This window comes from Sinocyclocheilus anshuiensis, unplaced genomic scaffold (assembly GCF_001515605.1).
Source record: "Sinocyclocheilus anshuiensis isolate Anshui unplaced genomic scaffold, SAMN03320099.WGS_v1.1 scaffold283, whole genome shotgun sequence".
NCBI lineage: Eukaryota > Metazoa > Chordata > Actinopteri > Cypriniformes > Cyprinidae > Sinocyclocheilus > Sinocyclocheilus anshuiensis.
In genome coordinates this window covers 69,367-79,136 of record NW_015549605.1, presented here as the reverse complement: position 1 = coordinate 79,136, position 9,770 = coordinate 69,367, and the positions used below count along the sequence as shown (strand labels likewise).

At 43.7% G+C, this 9,770-nt stretch overlaps 1 pseudogene; it reads right to left on the bottom strand.

Moving 5' to 3' along the window:
• The window catches only part of LOC107658710 (scavenger receptor cysteine-rich type 1 protein M130-like), a 29,375-nt pseudogene extending 22,019 nt beyond the window's left edge, over positions 1–7,356 (bottom strand).
• Between the last annotated feature and the right edge of the window lie 2,414 nt (positions 7,357–9,770).

Below are 9,770 nucleotides of genomic sequence, written 5' to 3'. Positions count from 1 at the left end.
TCAGAGAAAGAAAAACACATTATTGATCATGAACAACTGAAGAATCTGTCCAGATGTTGTTGTTCTCACCAAGGCAGGTGATTGACAGCTGTTGTGTGGAGCTGCAGTTGAGAGTTTGTGGAGAGCTGCAGTTCCCCAGATGAGCTTCACTCCCAGAGCACTGGAAGCCCGTCACACACTCATGACTGTGTTCAGGACTGGATGAAGAGGAGCCGTAGAAGTTCAGCACAGAGCCACAGCCCAGCTGTCTGCAGACCACAGAGGATTCAGTGAGACTCCAGGAGTCCAGCAGAACTCTCCTCCAGACCTGATGGATGAAAACTTCCACCTCCCCCTCACACTGTCTCTCTCCAGACAACCGCACCAGACCATCATGAAGAGCCAGAGAGGAATCTGAGTGAAATATGAGATATTTTACTAAAACATAAAATATAAAATAAGTTTAAGAATATGCTTTATCAATATTACACTTTACATGATAATAAATAAAGTCAGAAATAAATGAAAGGACTCACTAGAGCAGATGACACCAGCATCTTGTCTATGAGAACATTCAGCTCGACTCCATGAAGAGATGGAACATTCTGAGAGTTTTGTTTCATTCCCGTCACAATCAAACACATCAGCCCAGATTTCACCACTTCCCTCTCCAAACCAGTCTGATCCCACAACAGACACAGCAATCCCACAATTCAGCTGTCTACAGAGGACACTGGCAGCTCTCATATCCCAGCATGCATCACACACTGTGCCCCACTCATTAAAGAACTGAAGCTCCACTCTTCCAGAACAAGAGTCTGCGCCATTTATTAGTCTGAGATCAGTGTAACCTGGACCAAAAAAAAATAATAATTTTTTGTCATTACAAGGCCCATTACTTACAAAAACAGTATCTCTCATATAACATGTGATGATTGAGAAAATTCTTTGAGTTTCTTTCTTCTGTCAAACACAGAATAAGATATTTTGAAGAATGTTGGTAACCGAACAGTCGATGGTAGCCATTGACTTCCATAGTACTTTTTTCATTACAATGGATGTCAAGGCCTACTGTCAACTGTTTGGTTACCAACATACAGGAACAACTTCAGGGTGAGTAAAGAATCACAGAATTTTCCTTTTTGGGTGAACTATTACTTTAAGATTGATTATAATAAATCTTACATTACAAATAAATGAAGAGACCCTGAATATTGATTTACCAGAACATTTCAAGCCCACATTATTATCACTGCTGCAGTTGTGTTTGTGTGATGATGATATTGAACAGAATGAAATCTGAGATTCATTTCCTCTGCACTGAATCTCGTGTCCACATCTGAGCAGCACAGGTGAGATCCAGCAGCAAGTCTGGAAGGCTTATGACCTGTTTATATTGCAAGAAGCACAGTGCACAGTAGAGAAAACACACATAATACAGACGTAATGCAGATAAAACATGTAACAATACAACTATATTAGTATACAAAAAGTTTTCCACATAAAACACAATAATTCTTTGCATAAACACAAATTCATGGCCAAGAAGTAGGGAAAAAATGCTTAATGCTTAGAAGTACACCATTATTTACCTGAACAGATGACACCTGCATTTAAATTGGGAGTACAGACATTTTGTATGCTCCATCCTGCTGACCCACAGTTTTTCAGTGTAGACTCTGATCCAGTACATACTACCGCACTCATCCAGATTGGTCCTGATCCTGATCCAAAATGAGCACCACCCAGAGCATCTACAGGTTCTCCACAGTCCAGTTCTCTACACACCACTGCAGCATCAGCCATATCCCAGAAATCACCACACACTGTTCCCCACTGACCTCTATGAAGAACCTCCACTCTACCAGCACAAGGACTGCTACCATCAACCAACCTCACATTCTTTCTATCTAAGTCACAGAAGAATACAAAGAGAGACTATGAGTAACATGTGGAATATTAAAAATATATTACTCTCATTTTACTTTATTCCTTACCAGCACAGAACAGCCCCTGGAAATGATCATCTGAACAATGGTTTTTATAAAGGGATGTTGGACAGAGGTGAATCTGAGATTCATTTCCTCTGCACTGAATCTCTTGTGTCCACATCTGAGCGTCTACTTTGTCTGACATCCACGTCTGATCATAAAGTATCTCTAACCTCCCAGAGCAACTGGAGTTTCCAATAAGTCTGGCACCTGAAGTAGCAAGAGATAAGAAATCCGCCTGTCCTGCATGTGTTTTGATTGTGGGGAAATTTATCCTCATGTTAAACCAAATCCTTATGCATTACTTTCTTTTCATAGAAGACAAAAAAGAGAATATTTAAAGAAAATCCTGGCCAGTCTTTTCAGTATAATGCACGTGAATTAGGACTGGGGCTGTCAAAGCACCAAAATGACAAAAAAATAATAATAATAATAATAATTAATTAATTTTTAATGTCATTTTATAACAGAATGCTCAAACCTCATATACTCATTATGGTTTCTTATTTTGGATCTTAAGAAAAATAAAAACACACAAAAGTGCTCCACAGAAGAAAGTAATTCTGGTTTGGTCTGGCATGAGGGTGAGTAAATAAAGTATTCTCATTTTTGTTCAACTACCCCTTTCAAGCAGGTGGATCATGAATAATATAAAACAGAGTGGGCTTTGGAGCAGATTACCCGAACAGATGACTCCTGCATCTTTAGTATGATCACAGAGATACAGTATGAACCCCATTGTACCGATCCACAATTCTTCAGTGTAGACTCTGATCCAGTATATAACTTGCGATTTGGCCAGATTGCTCCTGATCCTGATCCAAAATGAGCATCAACCACAACATCTACAGGTTCTCCACAGTCCAGCTCTCTACACACCACTGCAGCATCAGCCATATCAAAGTCAACACCACACACTGTTCCCCACTGGCCTCTATGAAGAACCTCCACTCGACCAGCACAGCGACTGTTGCCACCAACCAACCTCACTCTCAAATTGTCTATATAAATAAACAGAAAGAGATAAGAAAAAAGATACAGACAGAAGGAAAGAAAAAAGTAACACACTAAGATAAAAACTATGAAAGTATTTAATCTAAATTCAAGGGACATTCAATTCAACTGATTTGTTTATTAAAAGAAAACACTCAAACCTGCACAGACTAGTCCAACACTGTATTCATGTGAACAGCTATGTTTGTGTGAGGAGTTAGTTGGACAGAGGTGAATCTGAGACTCATTTCCTCTGCACCGAATCTCTTGTGTCCACATCTGAGTGTCTCCTTTGTCAAAAGCAGCTGCTCCCAGCACCTGTACAGGAGCCCCACAGTCCAGCTCTCTACACACAACCTCTGCATCCTGCTGGTCAAAGGCAGCGTCACACACTGACATCCACGTCTGATCATGAAGTATCTCTAACCTCCCAGAGCAGCGAGAACCTCCAACCAGCCTGACTTCTAAATAAGTAAACACATATCAACAAAATCATGCCTTATTTTAAAGGAACATAAGAGGAAATGTCTCCACCTCCAAGACCCTGTCATGAATAGAGCACCTGAGGTTAATTTGGGGTCTTGCAGAATTACTATGACTACTGCTTGTGTATGCCAGTGAGTTCCACAGGGCCATTGGGTTTTCCATAGGTTTCATTCAGGTTTTTTATGTCAATTATTTTACCAGACAAGAAGGTGAAAATAGTCATGGAATGGGTGCTATTGGCACATCTGTTTTCTATAATAAGACAACACTTTTAACTTACCTGAACAAATGACTTGAGCACTCTTATCAAGACATTTGTCAGGCAATTGTACGGATCCACATTTCTTAAGTGTCGACTCTGTTCCAGTACAAATTGCAACTTCCATTAAGACTGGTCTTGATCCTGGTCCAAAGTAAGCATCCAGAGCACCTATAGGTTCTCCACAGTCCAGATCTCTACACACCACTGCAGCATCAGCCAAATCCCAGCCATCACCACACACTGTTCCCCACTGACCTCTATGAAGAACCTCCACTGTACCAGCACAGCGACTGGTACCATTTACCAATCTCACATTTATTATGCCTAGGAATGTAAGAAACACAGAAAGGAAATAGAAACGGTAAGTGGAAATTTAAATGAAATAGAAATGAAAATACAATTAAATAAAACTGCTTTGTTCTCTACACACCACTGCAGCATCAGCCATATCCCAGAAATCACCACACACTGTTCCCCACTGACCTCTATGAAGAACCTCCACTCTACCAGCACAGTGACTGGTACCATTTACCAATCTCACATTTATTATGCCTAGGAATGTAAGAAACACAGAAAGGAAATAGAAACGGTAAGTGGAAATTTAAATGAAATAGAAATGAAAATACAATTAAATAAAACTGCTTTGTTGCATTTTGAACTCCTACCAGTACACAGCAAACCAATGTTGAACTTATGAGAACAGTTGTTTTCATGTGATGGTGTTGTTGGACAGAGGTGAATCTGAGATTCATTTCCTCTGCACTGAATCTCTTGTGTCCACATCTGAGCGTCTCCTTTGCCAAAAGCAGCTGCTCCCAGCACCTGTACAGGAGCCCCACAGTCCAGCTCTCTACACACAACCTCTGCATCCTGCTGGTCAAAGGCAGCGTCACACACTGACATCCACATCTGATCATGAAGTATCTCTAACCTCCCAGAGCAGCGAGAACCACCAACCAACCTGACTTCTAAATAAAACAATACAAATGTACAAAATTAACAACAACAAACAAACAAATTTTCATTTACAGATACTCAAGATAGTGATAACTGATAAATGTAAAAACATTTAAAAAATAAAATAAAAAATTATAAACCAGTATGTACGCGCAAGTTTTACACAGATATTACTTAGAGTATGTACAGTACTTTACCTGAGCAGATGACTCCAGCATCTTTATTATGATCACAGTTGTGTCTATCCCATCCTCCTGACTCACAGTTCTTTAGTGTGGATTCTGATCCCCAACACATGACAAAATTCATCCAGATTTGTCCTGATCCTGGTCCAAAATGAGCACTACGCAGAGCATCTACAGGTTCTCCACAGTCCAGCTCTCTACACACCACTGCAGCATCAAGCAAATCCCAGTCATCATCACACACTGTTCCCCACTGACCTCTAAGAAGAACCTCCACTCTACCAGCACAGCGACTGTGACCATCAACCAACCTCACATTCACACAATCTATATATTGAGCTGAAGCAATGACAAAAAGATGATGGGATTAGAATGAGGATGGGAGAGGAAGAGAAAAATTAATGCATATGGCTACAAAGTGGGGCAACTAGACAAATGGAACACCTAAGCTTTTAAATTTAATATTTCTTCCTTTTTTTCTCTGTATCATGCAGTGTATCTATAAGCTTTAATCTCTTTTTCTATAAGCTTTTATCTCAATTAAGCACAAATCAAGATAGTGCATGCCTCTTTGGTATTCTGTAAATAACAAATAAACATGATTAAGCATTATTATTATTAATATTATTATTATCTGAGACACCACATTAATTATAAGCTTGAGATAACATCTGAAAATAACTTCATCTGTTTCATTACTTGTGTACTTACCAGCTGTGATGAGTATTACAACTGAAGACAGTAAAATGAGTATCAGGCATCTTCCCATCATCCTCAGCATGATCAACTTAACACCCAGTGTACAAGCTTCTCCGCACTGATGATACAGAAATGCAGGCATCCTCTCAGCCCCCTTAATGAGAGAGAAAGAGATCCAACACCCTCCAATCACACTCGCTATTACCTTATTAGACACAACAGAGGAAATCATCAAACAACTTCAGTGACAAATCAGAGGACGCTTTTCTGATTTTCTCCATATATACCAAAACTGTCAATGCTGATGAACTCCACCTCCCCATACATCAAGACGCCTGACTGAGGGGATGCACACACACACACACGTATGATACTTACAGGAGGCAGGAAACTCTCCAGTTTATTTACAGCATCAAAGCCCAACACCTGCAGAGACAAGATAAAAGCACTGATAACTAATGGCATATGTCCTAAAAATGTCTATTAGTGTATGCATATGTTAGCACGACATTAACACATAATAAACTCAACTCAGTAATATTGTAAAATGTCTTTAAAAAATTACCTAATTTACCTAAATCCACAAGTGGTTTCAGATGGCCAACAAAAACCATAACTTTCATTCAGTGAAGATAAGCAAGTTGTTCACTTTGTGACCAGCAGAGAGAGTCTGTGAGCTCCATTTCTGCTTGTACTATACATCTTTCTTTGGATCCGAGTTTTAGTCATCTTGTCCAAGTTCTGTACGTGAGACTAGGCTGTCTTTAAGCTACTCAGAAGAATACAATGTTTGCCACACTAACAAAACTGATTTTTCTTATAAAGTGACATCCAGAAAATGTTCCTCCTACCTGACGGACAGTGGAGAACTCTCTGGCCCTGGCATATGGCAAACAAACAAACAAATAAAATTTTACCCTCTTTCAGTGACATTTACTACTAGCAAATTAGTCTGAACTCCACCCTGTAGAGTTTATATGCTGTGCTGACACCATCTACAGAAAAGCAGTAATGACATCATCATTGGATGTGCTCTTTTTCACCACCTGTTAATGCTAGATTAGCGCAAGCAAGGAGAATATCTTCAATTATCAATATAAGAAATAAAGTTTTAAAGGTAAATAAGGTGGTTTCAGCAGTTATCCAAGAAAGCATACGTTTTATGTGTTTGATTTAGTTTTTAAACCACTCTTGTTTGATTTTCAAGTGCAGAGTAAAATCCACCACAACATTAAGTTCTAAAATAATTTTATAATGAACGTATAATTGGCCTACGTTTGTTGTCAAAGTTATCGTAGGCTAATTATCAAATCCCCACTGTCCCCAATGTGAAGAGGACACTGTGACAAATTATGTGATGAATTATGTGATGCACGTTTGTCTTTATCCTGCCAGTTATGGACTGACTCAGCACCGGAGAGTCCACTCAAAAATGAAATTTGCCCCATAATTTACTGTATGAAAATATTTGCATACTGGAATGCTTGGGTAAGACAATGTAACATTACAACAGCCGTCTGTGCCGCTTTCATTTACTTGTTTCATCACTTTTCATCACTTTTCGCTTTAATTCTCGGGCACTGACTTAAAAACTGAGCATCCAATCAAAGTTCTCACTCTCGCCGATGGCCTCGATGCCGATTCGCAAACTGCCGCCAACATAAGCACGACAGATGCTTGCCAACGGGTCGATGTTCCAACACCTTCTCAATCCCAACTTGTCACATATTGACGCTTGGTCAGGACATTTTTCGATGCACAGGGATATCCTTTGTGTCACTTTTCGACGTGCAGGGTCCTCCATTGTTCCCTCTCGAGCTTTCATGACACATCACGGAGACATTTCTCCTTTATGGGAATTCCTTCCCTTCCAACCTTTCCTGAAATCCTATTGGCTCACGCCAGTCCAAATGACAGGCCAATTGTTGCGAAGTATGCAAATCGCATACAAATACTGACGAGCTCGAGAGGCAGTATAAAATGCGGTGCACGTGACAATTACGTCAGAATCTTCTACTTCACCTGCTGAATTCATTATGGCAACAATCTGCAAGATCTGCATGGGACCAATAGAGCCGCCGGATCAACACGACCATTGCGTAGCCTGCCTGTACCACGCCGAGGCGGTGCTGGACGAGTCTGACTGCGGGCATTGCGCGAACCTGCCGGCCCATGTGCTCCGGACCCGCTGCAATGTGGCTTGCGGCCTACTCGGGGTGAGGCCCACTGCCGCCAGTGTGCCGTTGGTGGGCCCTCCCCCTCCCGGTGACGGGAGCATTGTCTTGCCGCTTCGCCAACCCCAACGGTCGCCCCGTTCCCCAGTCTCCTTCCCCCGCCCTCCTTCCAACATCGCGGAGTTTGTGTCCTTTGGCCAGGAGTAGGGGGATGACTCGATGTCCATCTCGGCCTCGGAGAGGGAGGATTGGGCAGGATCGGAGTTCGATCAGCCAGACAGCATGGGGCTGCCTGGCTCCTCCAGGAGGAGCTCATGAGGGTTCTGTCGAAGGCTGTCCAGGAGTTGGAGCTTACCTGAGACAGCATGGGGCCCCCAGACCTCCAGGAGGAGCTCATGAGGGTTCTGTCGAAGGCTGTCCAGGAGTTGGAGCTTACCTGGAGTCATCCAGAGGAGCCTGCCAGGAGTAAGCTCGACTCCTGGTATTTGAGATCCGCCCGTAAAGCTGATTCGAGGGCGTTGGTTCCCATTCTTCCCCGACGTACACGAGCAGCTTGTGAAAGTGTGGTCTGCGCCCCAATCAGTGCACGTCCACTCTGCCACACAGGCCATCTTTTCCCACATGGATGGGGCGGAGGCCCACGGGTATGTGCGCTCTCCCCGTCGAGGAGACCGTCGCTGCGCACCTGTGTCCTGCAGCAGCCAAGACCCTAGGCTCGGACATCAGCCTCCCCTCGAAGCCGTGCAGGACCACCGCCCACCTTGCTAATAAAGCATATGCGTCTGATGGCGAGGCGGCTTCCACACTGCACGCCATGGCAGTGTTGCAGGTTTTCCAGGCGAAGCTCCTGCAGGCGGCGGAGGGTGGAGCCCTCACTGTGGATGCCATTAAGGATCTACGCACAGCAACCGGACTTCGCGCTGATGGCGACGAAGCGAGCAGCCCAGGTCGTTGGTAAGGCCATGGGTTTTATGGTCGTGTTCAGAGGCACCTATGGTTAAACCTGGCTGACCTCAAGGATGCGGACCGTAAAGCGCTGCTGAACGCTCCTGTGACTCCTTCACAGGTTATAGTCGAGCAGCACTCGCCGGTGCATTCAACGACCAAGCTGCTAAAGCAGCTATGTCAGTTCTTGAGCGCATAGGAAGTTATTCCGGGAATCTCGCGCTGGCTACTCTGTGTGATAGAGCGTGGGTATACCCTTCAATTCAGACGCAGACCATCCCATTTCAATGGCGTGGTGCAGTTTCTAACATTGCCTCGAAATGCCCTGGTTCTGAGACAAGAGGTATGCAGTCTGCTCGAAAAAGGAGCGACAGAGCAAGTCCCTCCGAGCGAGCTCGAGAGCGGGTTTTACAGCCGCTATTTTGTGGTACCCAAAACAGACGGGGGACTCCGCCTGATTCTAGATCTCAGGCCCATCAACAGAGCTCTTTGCAAACATCCGTTCAGGATGATAACGCTGAAACAGATCCTGGCGCAAATTCGCCCTGGGGATTGATTTGCATCCATCGACTTAAAGGACGCGTACTTTCACATTCAGATAGCACCACATCACAGACGCTTTCTGAGGTTTGCTTTCGAGGGCACAGTGTACCAATACTCTGTTCTCCCATTCGGGCTGACTTTGGCCCCACACACTTTCTCAAAGTGCATGGATGCAGCACTTTCCCCCTTCAGAGCGAGCAGGATGCGTGTTCTCAACTATCTGGATGATTGGCTGATTTTAGCTCAGTTCCGGGACACGCTAGTCAACCATATAGACACGCTGCTTCGTCACTTGGAGTCCCTAGGGCTATGTGTCAACATGCAGAAGAGCATTCTCGCCCCGAGTCAGTCTATAACATATCTGGGAGTGTGCTTCGACTCGGTGGAGATGAGAGCCCGCCTCTCTCGGGAGCGCTCGGCGGCCATTTTGTCTTCCCTGCGCCATTTCAGACTGGGCAAATCTGTTTTCTTGAAGGAATTTCAGAGGCTGCTGGGACTCATGGCGTCTGCTGCAGCGGTATGTCATCTGGGCTTACTACAAATGCGCCCGTTGCAA